The sequence below is a fragment of the Saccopteryx leptura genome, chromosome 12 (assembly GCF_036850995.1).
Source record: "Saccopteryx leptura isolate mSacLep1 chromosome 12, mSacLep1_pri_phased_curated, whole genome shotgun sequence".
NCBI lineage: Eukaryota > Metazoa > Chordata > Mammalia > Chiroptera > Emballonuridae > Saccopteryx > Saccopteryx leptura.
Genome location: NC_089514.1, coordinates 3480682 through 3490174, shown reverse-complemented (window position 1 = coordinate 3490174; position 9493 = coordinate 3480682). Strand labels below are relative to the sequence as shown.

General features: G+C 40.1%; 1 non-coding gene across 1 annotated transcript; it reads left to right on the top strand.

Annotated features, from left to right (window-relative positions):
• The first annotated feature begins 1020 nt into the window (after positions 1 to 1020).
• TRNAS-GGA (transfer RNA serine (anticodon GGA)) lies at positions 1021 to 1096 on the top strand. The gene has a single exon. It is a non-coding gene; the product is annotated as a tRNA-Ser (tRNA).
• Positions 1097 to 9493: the final 8397 nt, after the last annotated feature.

Below are 9493 nucleotides of genomic sequence, written 5' to 3'. Positions count from 1 at the left end.
CCCTCCCTCCTTCCCTCCCTTCCTCCTTCCTTCCCTCCCTCCCTCCCTCCCTCCCTCCCTCCCTCCTTCCCTCCCTTTCTTCCTCTCTCCTTTCCTTTTCTTCCACCTCCCTTCCATCCTTTTTTCTTTCCTTTTTCCCATCTTTCTTTTTATACTTTCTTCATCTTTTAGACTTTATTTCTTTTTAGATGAAAAATAAATGTAAAGATAGAGTAGAAATCACCCGAATGATCATCAAAAGTGATCAAATCGAACCCCTGAGACGTGTACGTATCCCTCTCATTCTGCACTTTTATAATGTTATCTAATATACAATACACTTTTATATCCTAGGTGTTTATATGCAGATGTGTGTTTATATATGTCTGTTATAATAATAATAATGAATTGCTTATTTTGGAAATTTTTATAAATGGTACAAAAACATTGCATTTATACTTTGTAGTTTGACAAAAAATATATACTTTTTTGAGATCAATGACAAATCTTGTAGTTTAGATACATCATTTTATTTTCTTTTTCTTGAATTGATTAGGGTGACAATGGTTCGTCAAATTCTACAGGTTCCGGGTTCACACTTCTACAACACACAGTTCTATCATTTTAGGAGCTCTTTAGCAGCAGTGTTTAAACTGTGGCTCACAGAGAGAGAAGAAACGTGTCCCCAGAGCCTCCCTATCAGTATGTCTTTTTAACAGTAGTCCTCCTGGGAATAAGTCTTGGCTTTAGTCACGGAGTTCCTTTGTCAATGACCTTCCTCTTACTCTATTTTACAAAAAAATTACAAATGATTCTGTGGAATTAATACACCTTTAAATAATTAGTTTCATGGGGTTTTTTTTTTGTTTTCAAATATATATTTCACTTTATGAATTATTTCAGTAGTCACTCCACCATGTCTCTACCAAAAATTCATATATGAAAATAGATTTTAAAAATATATATCTCTATAATTGTGTGTTTCCAAGTGAACAGTCTGAATTGATTTATTCCAATGATGAGTACTAAAAGTTGACCGAGGCCCTGGCCGGTTGGCTCAGTGGTAGAGCGTCGGCCTGGAGTGCGGAAGTCCTGGGTTCGATTCCCGGCTAGGGCACACAGGAGAGGCGCCCATCTGCTTCTCCACCCCTCCCCCTCTCCTTCCTCTCTGTCTCTCTCTTGCCCTCCCGCAGCCAAGGCTCCATTGGAGCAAAATTGTCCTGGGCACTGAGGATGGCTCCTTGGCCTCTGCCCCAGGCGTTAGAGTGGCTCTGGTGGTGACAGAGCGACGCCCCGGAGGGGCAGAGCATTGCCTCCTGGTGGGCGTGCCGGGTGGATTCCAGTCGGGCGCATGCGGGAGTCTGTCTGACTGCCTCCCCGTTTCTAGCTTCAGAAAAATACAAAAAAGAAAAAAAAAAGTTGACCGAACTATAGAAATGTGGTATACATGTTAATACATCTTAAACATAAAAATAGAATCACCATACAACTTTATCTACACGTCTAGATGAGTAAACTCACGGTTTATTCTGAACTGTGCGGCCGTGCCTCTCAGGCGGAGTTCAGCCTCATCTCCAGAGACGTAGGCACTGCGTCTGTCCTTACACAAGTTCATAGACAAGCAGGCGGGGAGAGCCGCCATGCGATTTGTCGAATTCCTCCTGAGTCATATGTCAAAAAGGACCACAGATTAGCGTCAGTCATTGCTTTTAATGATCTAATAGCTGACGGCTTGATTAGTTCTGTCTTCAATGTTGCTGAAAGCGAAAATCGGTATGTGTCTGTGGCTGGGGGTGGATAACAATAAAAATCCTTGTGGTGATGGAGATGTTTTGTGTCTTCCCTGTATCAATGCAAATACCCTGGTTGTGAGATCGTCATAGCGTTTTACAGGTTGCTACGTTTGGTGTAAACTGGGTAAATGAACGGTATGGGGCACTTTTAATATTTTTTTACAACTACATGTGAATCTTCAACTATATCAAATTAAAATATTCATTATGAAAGCTACATTAGTGAAGAGAGCATGTTTTTTTAATTTTAAAGATTATGTTCACCAACAGACTGAGACTTGATTTATGATCAAGATGCTACAGAAAGATCTTAAGGACAAGAGAGCCACTTTAATTATTGGTGCTAGAAATTGTAAAAACAGGGCAAAATGCAACGTGACCCACTCTTCACACCATGAATAAAAGTAAATTTTAGAGACATTGTGGTTTTCACTATAAAAAGATATGCAGTAATGCAATACTGTAGGATCATGTCTTTATGATTTGAGGAGTAAAAATGAATTTCTTCAACCAGATATAAAAATCTGTAAACTCAAAGAGAAAAATGACATATTTTAGCACATTAAAATTGTGAACTCTTGTTTATCAGAATACAATATTAAAGTAGTAAATACATGTAACAAAAGTGGTGAAGGTATTTATAATGCATATGCAGACAGTAAGATCATATCTATAATCTATGAAGAACAACTACAGATTGATAAAAATATGAAAAATGTATCGCCGAGTAGAAAAATGAGGAAGAGATTAGAGCAGGTGTTTCACAGAGGAGATGTCCAAATAGCAGACCTGGTTTTAAGATTGGGGTTCAGAATTATTATAATTGGAAGAAAACAAACTAAAACTAAAATGGAATGGGTGCCTCTGCCCAGCAAATGGAAAATCTAAAATTAATAAGTCTGAACACACCAAGTGCTTGTTGGCACGAGGTGCACCCGTTTGAGAAGTGAACTCCGTAGTTCCTACTAGAGCGAGAGCCACATACTTCACATGCCAATTGTTTTCTCTTTGGCATCTGCTCAACAGAACTGTGTACACATGCGCAACAAAATATGGAGGCAACATTTTCACAGTAACATCTTTTAAAAAATAGAAAGCCAGGAAATGATCAACATATCTGTCAAGGTATCAGGCATACAGAAATTACAGTGTATTCATACAACAAGACACTATAAAGCAATCAAAATGAATAAAATATTACTACCTGCAGACACACTAAACTTGGAGATATTACATTACAGGAAGAAAGGCAGAGACACCAGCATACCCTGAGTATTCTTAGTTGTACAATTTCAGTACAAAACTTTTTCCCAGCCATCTTGATGAAACCTGGTACGTGATTTTGTGTTTGTTGACTATCGTTTTGGGTGTATATGTTTTTTTGTGGTTATTCTTCAAGTTCCCTTATCATCTTCACAAGAGTACTCAGATAGAGAGGAAGGGGTCTCTGCTTTGGTATTAAGAGTGTGTATCCTAGTCCATCGCCTTAACCCCTTGACCACGACCGCATGGAAAACAGGGTGGTGTTTTCTGGGGGTGGGGACAGTGGAGGAGGATATAGGAAAAATGGTGATAGGTGAAGACTTAGCTTGTGGGGGCAGGGGGGTGTGAACACACAATACAATGCACAGAGATGTGTTGTAGAATTCGCACTTGAAAACCGTATACTTTTGTTCCAGTGTCACCCCGATAAATTCAATGAAAAAAGGAAAAAGAGTATGTATTCTTCTTATGTAACGATGTTAAAGGTAGGAGTCATTCTCAGCATTTGGCCCAATTTCCTGTGACTGATAATACCTACTTCATCTCTGAAGGGGTGGCGGTTTCACTATATCCATCACCCCCCAAACGCCCCCAACTCCCGCTGCCGGGAAAACTTAGAAGCCATTTCCAGAGAAGGCTGTTTCCGGCAAACCCAAACACTGGTATTTTTCCTCCGTGATCTGCCTCCTAAGTGTCGTTTCGCCTGCTTGCTGTTTTTGGAAGATTTTACATTTTGCCTATGAGGGGAGCAGAAAAATACTGTACGAGTGGGTGGGTACTCCAAAAAAAAAGCATTCGTCCAATAGGGACCCATGTTTACATTCTGGTTCAGTGGATGGGACATGCTCTGATTTCTGAACGTAGAGGTCGGAAAAAACGCCGGTGCAGGGAGAAGACATAACAAGGAAAAGAAAAAGTCTGCTCATGTCCACGGCTGAGTGGTGAAGATTTTGCTGGTGTTGTTTTTTTTCCCCCTGTGACTTATTTTCAGTTAAACCTCCTCTGCGTATGTGGGGAATTGGCTCAGAGTATATGAAATTAGTTGCTACTTTGACTTGCCACCACGGTTTTTCATCTGTCCTTCCCTCACAATTTACAGACTGTTTTTGTAAAAAAAAAAACTGTGAAGATATAAGTCAGGGGCTTAGACACCATCTTAAGCAGGTAGTACTCTGTGCTGGTGTTTTAGTTCCAAACCAGCAAATATCAACGTCTAGAAGAATCCTGGAAATTTCTAGGTTATTCTCATCCTCAGTTTTTAATAGAATAAAAACTTGAAAATATTTTATAGACTGCTCTATTAATTTTAAAAGACATGGCAAGCATTTATAAAGATAATTAACAGACATTATGTCTATTTTTTTTTTCTGACGAATAGAACATCTTTATCTCTCTTTTGCGCAAACAATTCAGAGTTAATTACATGGTTGTTCGTCCTTAAGTGCGACCATTATTATTATCTTTTTATTAATGTACGGCCAAGTACTCAGCCTCGCTTGTAACAAGGAGTTGAATTATTGTTGGAGCCGGAGAGATTACACAGTGGGAAGTCATAAGCTAAATGACTGTGGGGGGAAATTATGTCATGTTGCTTAACTAGCTCATGTTGCAAAATAGTGTATTTAGCTTTGTTCTGTACAGAGATAAATACCGCACAAATTTACTTCATTTTCTACAAGTCAAATTTCTGAAGAAGAAAAAAAGAAAGAAAGTTTAAAAATTATTTCCCAGTAGTATAGCCGGTGAGGCAGGAAACGATTTCCAGAAAACTAACACACTGAGCTAACTGGGACGTTTACCCAAAGGTCAGTGCTGGACCTCTCTGGGTAAGTGTCCTCCGTCAACACTTTGTCCGGGAGGGGGAGGGGCCTCACAACCGCCCGGTGGGACCGTCCCATCCCATCCTGCCAGGGGTCGAGTGGAAACGGAAATAGAATTCCTGAGTGTCTGCTGTTCAAGGGAGGACATTGGCTGGGAAGAGGTGAGGTTCCCGAAATCGGAATGGAGACAGACAGGCAGATCCAATGCAGCTGGAGACAGGTGGTGAAGGGAAGGCGATGCCCCCTGCCTGCAGTACCTCCCCTTTGGGCATCGCAACCCAGAAATCACTGCCGTGTCGTTTCTGAACCGTTTCTCCCATTTTCCTCTAAGGGTTGTATTACGTTTCTTCAGCTTTGAGGTTCAGGTCTTGATCCATTGTAACTCTTTTTTTTTTTTTTTTTTTTCATTTTTCTGAAGCTGGAAACAGGGAGAGACAGTCAGACAGACTCCCGCATGCGCCCGACCGGAATCCACCCGGCACACCCACCATGGGGCGATGCTCTGCCCACCAGGGGGCGATGCTCTGTCCATCCTGGGCGTGGCCATGTTGCGACCAGAGCCACTCTAGCGCCTGAGGCAGAGGCCACAGAGCCATCCCCAGTGCCCGGGCCATCTTTGCTCCAATGGAGCCTTGGCTGCGGGAGGGGAAGAGAGAGACAGAGAGGAAAGTGCGGCGGAGGGGTGGAGAAGCAAATGGGCGCTTCTCCTATGTGCCCTGGCCGGGAATCGAACCCGGGTCCTCCGCACGCTAGGCCGACGCTCTTTGAGGTGAAATTGATGAACTCTTAGGGTGTAGATGGAAGTTTGATGAAGTCCATAAGCAGAGACTGAAAACACAGTCCAGGTAGGTGGGGTTACTGTCCAAGCTTTGAGTGGTACGAGAAACCAATAACACATGATAGAGAAAATACCAGATATAATTCTATACAAAGTGCATGTGCAACCATTCAAATCACCCCTCTTAACGACTTCATAACAACCAGCACAGAGCCATACGGATAGCTGAGGTCATGTCAGAAATAGTGGCACGCGATACGCTTCTCCGTTCCTGCCTTCCCTATTTCTCTCACCTCGGGGTTCCTGGGCATACCACCCTCCACCACATTCCCCAGAAAACAAAAAGAACATCTTATGTTCCAGAGCAAAACATTTCTCACCGTGGTGGCGCTCTTGACCATAAGACGGCGTCTAGAATATCCAGTTCTCTTAGCATCATCATCCCTTCATCCCTCCTTTCAACCCCCGTACTCCTCAGTCCTCTGTTTTGTAAATATAGATACCTCCTTCTGTTCCACCGAGTACAGTGACCCAACTGTGGCTTTGTTTTCACACTGACGAAGCTTTGAGCCCATGGCAGGGTCATCCGGCTGCTTTCTTATTGGTATTCAAAATGTCCACAACTTAACGGTGGATCCTTCTGGCCATCTGCCTTCTGAGCTGAACCAGCCAGAATTCCGAGTCAAAGCAGTAATCAGAAGAGTACGGTGTGCCTAGGAAGAGAGCTAAGGGCTAAGAGAGAAAACCCACGTAACCGAAGAGAGAAGTATTTTCAGATACAGTCATGCCATGCATGGAGCTTGTCTAAACTCCTCTCCTTTCACACCCTGCAGAAGCTACTCTGTAACTTCTCATTCTCCTCAAATCCGAATCGATTCCCCCCACTTGTGACTCAGCTTGTCGCCCGAAACAGAAAATAATGAGGTGGCCCCATCTTACAGTCTAGTCAAATTATTTAGAGAGCCACAGGGGTTAAGAGGTTGATAACCATAGAGGAATAGACAGATAAATCAACTCAGTGCCATACAAAGTCCAAAATATAGAACAAAATAATTACAAACATACACTGCAAAGTGTAGGTGGCATTTGTTAACTGTGGGGCCAAGGATGGATTACTCAGTATGTGCTGTGAGAGTCCTTGCCCAGCTGAATGTTTTCATAACACGGTCATGTCTACACCCAAATAAACTCCCCTTCAGTTTCGATTTCTGGAAAGCTTGAGATGCCTGTGGCTCTCGGGGGATGACTGCAGTGTTACAGCCCCAGGCCGCCGTGTGCTATAACCCCTCTACCTGGAATTGCCTCTTATGACTCTATTGTGACCTCCGCCTTGCTAGTCAGCTTTAAAGTCACTTGCAACTCCCTCAGAGTGACTTTGTTCCTTCATCCTGGATCATTGGGATTTATATATTTCCTTGTTATTTCATTGTCTGTACACATGCTCTATTCACATATGAAATTCCCTCCATTGCGTGGAATGTGTTCTTTCTGATTTTTATTCAAAATTCTTTCATTCAGCAAACATCTATTGCATATCTACTATATATATATATATGTATATATATATATTAATTTACTGTCATATAGACAAGGTATGTGGAGTTCATGCAATTTGTATTATAGATCTAAAAATACACATCTCTAATTAAGAAATCTTCCCTGGGGCAAAGCAATACTCTCATTCACAAAGTTAATTCACAATTTAGTGGTAGAAGAGGAGAATGAGAATGTATCTATTCGAGAAAAAAATTGGGTAAAAAAAAAATAAACCAACTGTGTTTCCCTCTATTGAAAGATATATATGGAGAGAGAGAAAGAGAGAGAGAGAGAGAGAGAGAGAGAGAGAGAGAGAGGATGGTGTGGGTTAGTTATGAGAGATAGAGTAATGATAAATTAGACCAAGTGCCTCACTGTGTGATTTCACAGAGCAGTGGTGGAGGCAGTTTAACCTGCACAAAAATTTATATCTATATACACACAAAGAACAGAATGCACTTACCCTGAAAAACATGCACTTACCCTAAAAAACAGAACCATTAGGGATGATTTAGTAACTGAGTGTGATCATAGTAAGATTAGGAAAAGAGATGCATTAGACAGCTTTCTATCTTTCTGAAGACCTAAAAAGACTACTAAGTACTAGATGAAGATTATATTTCCATAAATAGTTGCTATCAAAAGTAGGTTATCTCAGGGGGCACAATTATTCCTCGTGCTATTTCAGAATAAGAATGGACCAACTTGTACATAATTTTTCCTGACCAGGAATTGTGTGGAAATACTTCTTGTTCTTTTGCACATTATTTTATGCATTTTTGATCATTTTAGTTCTATTCATGCTTGACAGTCAGTTCAAAGGGATATTTATTTCGATTAATCTTGAGATTTAATGATACCAACTTGTATGTGAATGATAACACATGTTGTAAGGGTCTCTTGTATGAAATATTTATGGAACTCAAAACTAGTTCTTATACATTTATGAGTATTCAAATGTTTCTGTTCAGTTATTATCCTAGAGATAACGAGAATATCATTCTTAGTCCAGGGGATTATTTGCATACTATCTTCTATACAAAGTCAAACTTCAACAAAGTAGATGAATTCAGACCTTTAGAAGTTGTGACATTTGCATATAAATTTAAACTCTGCCCCTGAGCTATAAGAAAAATTAATAATCCAATTTAAATATTTGACAGGTATGTCTTATAAGAAATATGGTATTGAAAGATATATTATGGTAGAAATAAGGCAGAAAAGATATTTTTTCTAATGACATTTAATTTACTGTCACATAGACAAGGTATGTGGAGTTCATGCAATTTGTATTATAGATCTAAAAATGCACATCTCTAATTAAGAAATCTTCCCTGGGGCAAAGCAATACTCTCATTCACAAAGTTAATTCACAATTTAGTGGTAGAAGAGGAGAATGCATCTATTCGAGAAAAAAATTGGTTAAAAAAAATAAACCAACTGTGTTTCCCTCTTTATTTTTTAATTTTATTTTTCAATGATAGTTTACATTCAATATTATTTTGTATTGGTTTCAGGTGTACAGCACAGGGGTTAGACAATCATATACTCTACCAAGGCTTCTCCTCAATGTTTTTCCCAAACCACCTGGCAACCGTGCAGCAGCTATATTTCTTTAGGTAAGAAGTTTTACAAACGTACGTGCCTTAGTACCATTTTAATTTCCAGATCTGCAAGTTAAAGCTCATACTTTAGTGTTCACTCACCATCTAGGACCCTGATGGAGAATCTTTTTATAAAAACCGTCCACTTTTGCAGTGCTGGTCAACCTGGTCCCTCCCGCCCACTAGTGGGTGTGCCAGCTTTCATGGTGGGTGGCACTGCAAAAGTGGGCGGTTTTTATAAAAAGGTTCGCTATCATAGATCTAGGATAACATAGGCACTGAACTCTCCTGAGGTTAGTGTTTCCTCAAAATGAATCTAGTTGCATATAAGATGATAGTATGTTGTTTTAATGCTTATATTCAAATATATGTCAAGGGATATGTTGACAACATACATATTGATATCTTACCAGAAGCACTGAACTTTCAAAGGCATATAGTGCCACACCAATCCCTACATAAATGAAGAGACCCACATTGAAATTTAGTTCACTCAGTTCCTGAACCGTGGGAGGAAACTTGCACGTATGATTCTTATGAAATATAACAGTAATCATGTTAGTTTTTTGAGATTTGACTTGCATTGAATTGACAAATCATTCTTCAGTTTTGCATAATCATAACAGCTAGTTGAGAAAAGACAAGAAAAATAAACGTTTACATCGAATATGGGAACATCATTTAAAATCCTCTAACATTATCATGTTTTTTATTCATAAT